Genomic DNA, 6,360 nt, shown 5'->3' on the forward strand with positions numbered 1-6,360 from the left:
TATGTCCAGTTTCGGATTTGTACTTCTTCATCAAGGTTTAATACCATCAACTTCACAGATACAGTGCTCAGTTTATGAGGGTGCATGCACAAAAGTGGGCAAAATCTGAATCTATAAGCAAAAATCCAGTGCAAAATTTCCAGAGCTCTTGCACAAGTAGAAACACAAGAAAAAAAAACCTGTGGTAGCCACTAGCGCTAAGCCAAATGTATTGTATCCCTACTTGCATTTCCACTGTGCAGCATCTTATGTGACCATTTTCTGGGCACTACCCTACATAGGGAGGAAATGCTAGATGTGGCATAAGATCTTGCACAACTGGAACTGTGCTAAGTCCATTTATACTTCTGCTTGCACATTGCTGGATTCAAACCAATATTTTCTTTGAGCCTTAAATGCATTCTAAAGTTACCAGGTGTATTAATTATGTATGTACTATGTGTCTCTATGTCTCCTTTCCTTCCTTTTTTAAAAAATTGGAATTCAGCTATGTTGTATCAAGCTTGATGGGAAAGGGTGATTGTTCCTTCAGAATCAGGGTTCTGCAGCAGTCTGGACTGCCAAGCAAGGCCGGCTCACCCGCTAGTCGAACTAGGCATTCGCTTAGAGAGCGGGCCGGCCCTTAGGGTGCCAAACTGCTCTCCTGTAGGGTGCTGATGCCGAACTGTGCCTCCCCCCCCTGCGCCCTCCCCGCCACCACCGCCGCTGGGACTGCCACTGGTGGCTCTCCTGCAGGGTGGCGGAGAAGGCAGCGGAGGAGGAGGAGGAGGGCCGGGGAGCTGTGCTCTCCCTCCGGACACCGTCTTGCCACTCAGCCCCCCAGCTCTGGCTGACATCGGCTCGGGCTCACCCCATCGGTGGCACCTCCTCCTCGCCCCACAGCTGGGCTACCTGCAGTACCTCAGCACCAGCCAGGCCATCTATGCCCTCCCCCCCTCTCCCCCAGTCTCCAGGCCCCACCAGGAGGTTGGCCTTGCCTACGGCTCAGAAACACCTCAGGCCGGCCCTGCTGCCAAGAACCATCACAGACCCCAGAGGAAAACTCCCTCTGGGTCCCCTTCATTCCATAGATCCAACCCAAACATCATATGAAACCAAATCACATGACTCTCCTTGTTCCACAGGCCCCACAGCGACCAGAAACCCAGTAAAATATCCTGGCAGCCTTAATGGCAGCTTCTGAGATTTGCACAGTGGAGTGAATATGGGATTAACATTTGATAGTATGCAAGGTACACAGTAAAAAAATAAGAGGTTGCCTATCTAGAGGCAATCAGTTAACCAACATGAAGGTGTGATGGAATACATAGTTAGGAACTGGTAAAAGTTAGGTTCCAGAGGCCTACATAAGCCACAGGCTTAACAATGTCTCTATTTTAAGAGTTCAAAGAGGAGCAGAGCCAAGGTCAAGCACATAGTGCAGGTCCGTAGCCAGGATTTGTTAAGTTGGGGGGCATTTAAATTTCTTAGGGGGTACTGGCTAATTACACTACAGGTAATTTAATTTACTTGCCTTTCTGCCCCTGCCCGCTTCAAGTTGACTCCCCTCCCTCCAGGTAGCGCCCCCCCCCCACTCCAGACATCTGCTGCTGCCTCCGCTGCAGGGGAGGGCACGGTTGTGGGATAGGATGTCTCTTTGTCATGGCTGCTGGCATGCAATTGTGAGCTTGAAGGCCTGAAAAGGGTAGTGTAGAGGGAGCTGCAGAAGCGCACATGTGGGGGGGGAGGGTAAAGAGAGCAAAGCAGGCAAGAACAGAGTCCCTCCGCATGCCCTCTTGGCTCAGCCCTGGCACAGAGGAGGAGGTGAAGGCATTGTCCCACGCCTCCCTCGCGCCTTCCCTCCTCCAAAGCCAGCTTCCTCCAGGGAGGAGGAGAAAGGAGCCTGGCAAGCTACATTGAGTCCCACAGGGCTTGGCTAAAGGTGGGCCCGCGCAAGGCTTTCACTTCAGGGTGCGATTTCTGCTTCTGACTCTAGCTACGCGTTGCAGGGGCCCCGACAGCAGCGCCTGGGGTGGGTGTGGGCATGGCTGAGGGGCAAACTTTCTGGGGGGAACAGAGAGGAGCTGTCTGGCTCCACGCAGTCACCATAGCAGGCCCTTCACGCCAGACAGCTGTGCAGAAAGACCCAGCTCCTTCCCCATACCTGCAGCCACTTGGGGGCCTGGGCTGGATCATAAATTGTGGGGTCTCAGCAATATGTTGGGGGGGCGAGTCCCGAGAGCCTGCAACATAACTACGGGCCTGACATAGGTTGTGTTCAGACTGACAGTTTGGCCTGATATAGGCAGATTTTACAAATGGATTAAACTGGCACAATCACACAGCCACATCTGTCAGGCGTTCCCCGGGCGTACTCACCCCGTCAGAGGACGACTTGGAGCTGGGTTAAAAAGCCACCACCTCCGAAGTGGTGTTTTTGTTTCCCCGTGCATTCATTGCGCATGGCAGGATGTCTGAACACGGGGGTGCGTGCACAGAATGGATTTGGCAATCTGAATGTGCAGATCCATTCTGCCGCTACAGAGGCAGTTTTTTAAAGAATTGCCTATGTGTGCATGCATACGCATGTGCACCATGCAAACGCATAGTTTTTGGATATATTTTTTTGCAGTTCACTCCGTGGCTGAGGCGCCACAATAATGTGGATGCTTTACCACGGGATGTCTCCGTGGGTAACCAACAGCAGGGTGTGCTGTGTGGCGGATATATCCCACTACACTTTAACCCGGTTCAATTAGAGGCAGCACCATATCGTGCCAAGCCGCCAGTGTGATCACAGCCACAGTGTGACCTGCCACACAAAGGATCAGATGCTTCTGATGTGGAGCCATAAGGGCAGAATATTGCCATCCAGCCCTTACATTTTTGGGGCAACTGAAGGGTTACTGTGAGCTACCATTATGGTACACACATACTGGGTTCTGATTTTAATCACAATAGTAGCTGTTTGCTGAGTCAGCTTGAGACTTCTTCCCCCAGTCCCTAATGACTTCAAGAAAATATTTTTCAGTTAATTAAAATTGCTGTACGAATGATCTTGGGAGGGAAGGCAGCATGGTGTATCCTGATCTCATCAGATCTCAGAAGCTAAGCGGGTAGGGTTGCTGAGTCCCTCCTTGGGGGTAGGGTTGCCAGATCCAAGTCATACATGAAGCTACCTTATACTGAATCAGACCGTTGTTCCATCAAGGTCAAGTATTGTCTACTGAGACTGGCAGTGGTTCTCCAGGGTCTCAGGCAGAGGTCTTTCACATCACCTACTGCCTGGTCCTTTTTAGGAGGAGATGCCGGGAATTGAACCTGGGACCTTCTGCATACAAAGCAGAGGCTCTTCCACTGAGCCACTGCCCCTCCTGAAGATTTGGGAATGGAGCCTGTGGAGGACAGGGACCTCAGTGGGGAATAATACCATCAAGTCCACCCTCCAAAGTATCCATTTTCTTCAGGGAAACTGATCTCTGTAGTCCGGAGATGAGCTGTAATTCTGGGGAATCCCCAAGTACCACTTGGAGGCTGGCATCCCTATAAGCAGGGTGGGTACTTGGATGTGAGACCAAGGAAGTCTCTGCAGAGGAAAGCAATGACAAACCACATCTGCTTTTCACTTGCCTTGAAAGCCCCTTGCTGGGGTCACCATAAGTTACACACAAGATTGATCTTAAGAGCAGCTTTTGGAGTATTGAGTTAGCTGTAATTTTTTCTTCAGTCAAAGGCAGACACCTTAAAAATAATTTCATTGTGTAACAAAATGCAAAAAAAAAAAAAGATTGATAGATGATAGATAATGGATGGATGGATGGATGGAACATTTTGGTAGTAAAATAAAAGGTCAATGGAACTATATGTGCAGATGATGTAAATGTGTATAAAAATAAACAGTATATAAGCCAGCAGCAGGAATTAAAAGCCACAGTATCAACATAGTAATAATTCAGTAGGTGAACTGAATCAGAAGAAACTCTTAACAGAACTAATAACAGGGGATATGCAGTGACGCAGTACTCCCTTTAAGCTGTGGAGTCTTGTGAGCAAAAATCTACTTTGTGAGCTACTGGAATTAAAGTTGTGAGCAAGCGATTTGGCTGCTGCATAAATTAGTTTGCTCTGGAGCCATCCTTCCTGAGTTAAGACAAAAATGTGTGAGCTGGAGGCTAAAAAACTGTGAGCTAGCTCACACTAACTCAGGCTAGCGGGAACACTGGCAGTGAGTGCCAAGTATTGGTGCAGTAGTTAAGAGTGTGGACTCTAATCTGGGAGAACCAGGTTTGATTCCTTACTCCTCCACATGCAGCTGCTGGTGTGACCATGGGTCAGTCGTAAGTTCTTTCAGAGCTGTTCTCTCAAGGACAGTTCTTGAAAGAGCTCTCTCAGCCCCACCTACCTCACAGGGTGTCTGTTGTGGGGACGGGAAGAGAAGGGGATTGTAAGCCGCTCTGAGACTCCTTCGGGTGGGATATAAATCCAATCTCTTCTTCTTCGTCTTCTTAATGTACGGACACAAACAGGAAAGAACCAAGGAAGGTATTTTTAGGCAGGAACTTCTATAATCCCAGTGACAAAGAGAGAGAAGAGATTGGATTTATATCCCACCCGAAGGAGTCTCAGAGCAGATTACAATCCCTTTCCCTTCTCCTCCCTACAACAGACACCCTGTGAGATAGGTGAGGCTGAGAGAGCCGTCTTGAGAACTGCCCTTGAGAGAACAGCTCTGAAAGATGCTGTTGACAAAACCTTCTTCCATGTAGCAACCTACCTCATGCATACAGATCAAGTCAATAAAAAAGATACCATATCTGATACCAAAATCTGTTGGTAGGTTCAGGGTAATCAGAGATGTAGTCCCCTTGTCCATTTCTCAACTGACCTTACCAGTTTTCAAGGAGATCCTGCTTTGTGGTAGGAGAAATTGGGAGCTTCTCAGAGACGGATGATTTGGAGATACCAGTCTGCACAACTTCTGGCACAACTATTAAAAATAATAGATTACATGCTGGCTAAGTTAAAAATACGTTTTCAGGGCTGAGCTTTTCTACCTGCTCAGTTTCATTCCCTAGCTACCTGCATGTAAAAGAAGTTGAAACTTGGAACCGTTGTGTTAATTTAGGGGTCATTTCGTAGAAAAAGAGCTAGGGGAACTCATTAGCATAACTCATTAGCATATGCCACACCCCCTGACATCACCGGAAGTGTGTCATAAGGCAGGTGCCAAAAGTGAAACTGAAAACAAATTTCATAAATACAGAGGAATGCCAGGTATCTCACAGAAAAAGACACTCAAAGCCATTTTAAACAGTATATCACTCAACTGATTGAAGAGGCTATTGCCTACTACCATGAAGTATTAAAGAATCAGCTGCATAAAACCATCAGCAATCCCAAGAAGGTGCCTAAGGCCCACCTAGCAAGCTCTTGGCAGAGGCACCAAGTCAAGAATTCTAACTGCTTGAGGCTCAGTTTTTTTCAGCCCCCTCTATCTTCATCTCAAGTCTTGCAAGGTCACCCCTCTGAGACCAACGAAAGTAACTCTCTCTTTCTTTCTCGGACAGCTTTCTCCACACGCTTTTGTTCTGAGCAAGCTGAGCAGGATGCCTGCTTCTAAGACAGGACTTCTGTACTGACAGGCATGAGCAGGGAATGAGAGGACAGAACGAACAGCAATTATTTATCCATCTCCTCCCTCCCAAATTTCTCCTAGTCCCCAGAGTGTCCCATACAAAACTCAGGACTCTGCTAAAGTTCACCAGAAAAGGAGCACAGAAATGAATTCCAGCTCTGTGTTTCTGACCTTCTTGCAGAGAAGAATGACAGGAAGGTAAATGGCAGGCTGTGCATCTTAAGCCTAAAAGAACTGGGACATGGGTAGCCCAGATAGGCACCAGGGCCCATTGAGGGCAATAAAGACAGCTGACTGTCTACAGAGACAGTTAATATGAAAGTGACTGCACAGTGGTCTAGCTAAAGGTAAAGTGTGCCCTTAGGTCACACCTGACTTATGGCAACACCCACCATGAGGCTTTCAAGGTGAAACATGAGCAGAGGTGGTTGGCCATTGCCTTCCTTTGCATAGCAACGTTCATTTTCCCTGCTGGTCTCCCATCCAAATACTAAGCATGACTGACCCTGTTTAGCTTCTGAATTCTGACAAGTACCGACTAGCCTAGTCTACACTGGCTACTCACTAGTCAGGGGCATAGCCAGAGAATTTTGGGTGGTGGGGTGTGGGAGGGCAGGGGAGTGGGGAATAGAGAGAATAGAGAGAAAGAGATCCTGTTGGCAAGCAGGTGAAGAAGAGAAGGGTCTTTCCTTACCTACCAGCACAACTCCCACAGCAGGAGTTGTGAGACATGGGCCATGAGTGAG

General features: G+C 48.2%; 1 non-coding gene across 1 annotated transcript; it reads right to left on the minus strand.

Annotated features, from left to right (window-relative positions):
* Nucleotides 1–3,279: 3,279 nt before the first annotated feature.
* TRNAT-UGU lies at nt 3,280–3,351 on the minus strand. Its single transcript has one exon. It is a non-coding gene; the product is annotated as a tRNA-Thr (tRNA).
* Nucleotides 3,352–6,360: the final 3,009 nt, after the last annotated feature.

This window comes from Gekko japonicus, unplaced genomic scaffold, assembly GCF_001447785.1.
Source record: "Gekko japonicus isolate JY-2015 unplaced genomic scaffold, Gekko_japonicus_V1.1 scaffold408, whole genome shotgun sequence".
Taxonomy (NCBI): Eukaryota; Metazoa; Chordata; class Lepidosauria; order Squamata; family Gekkonidae; genus Gekko; species Gekko japonicus.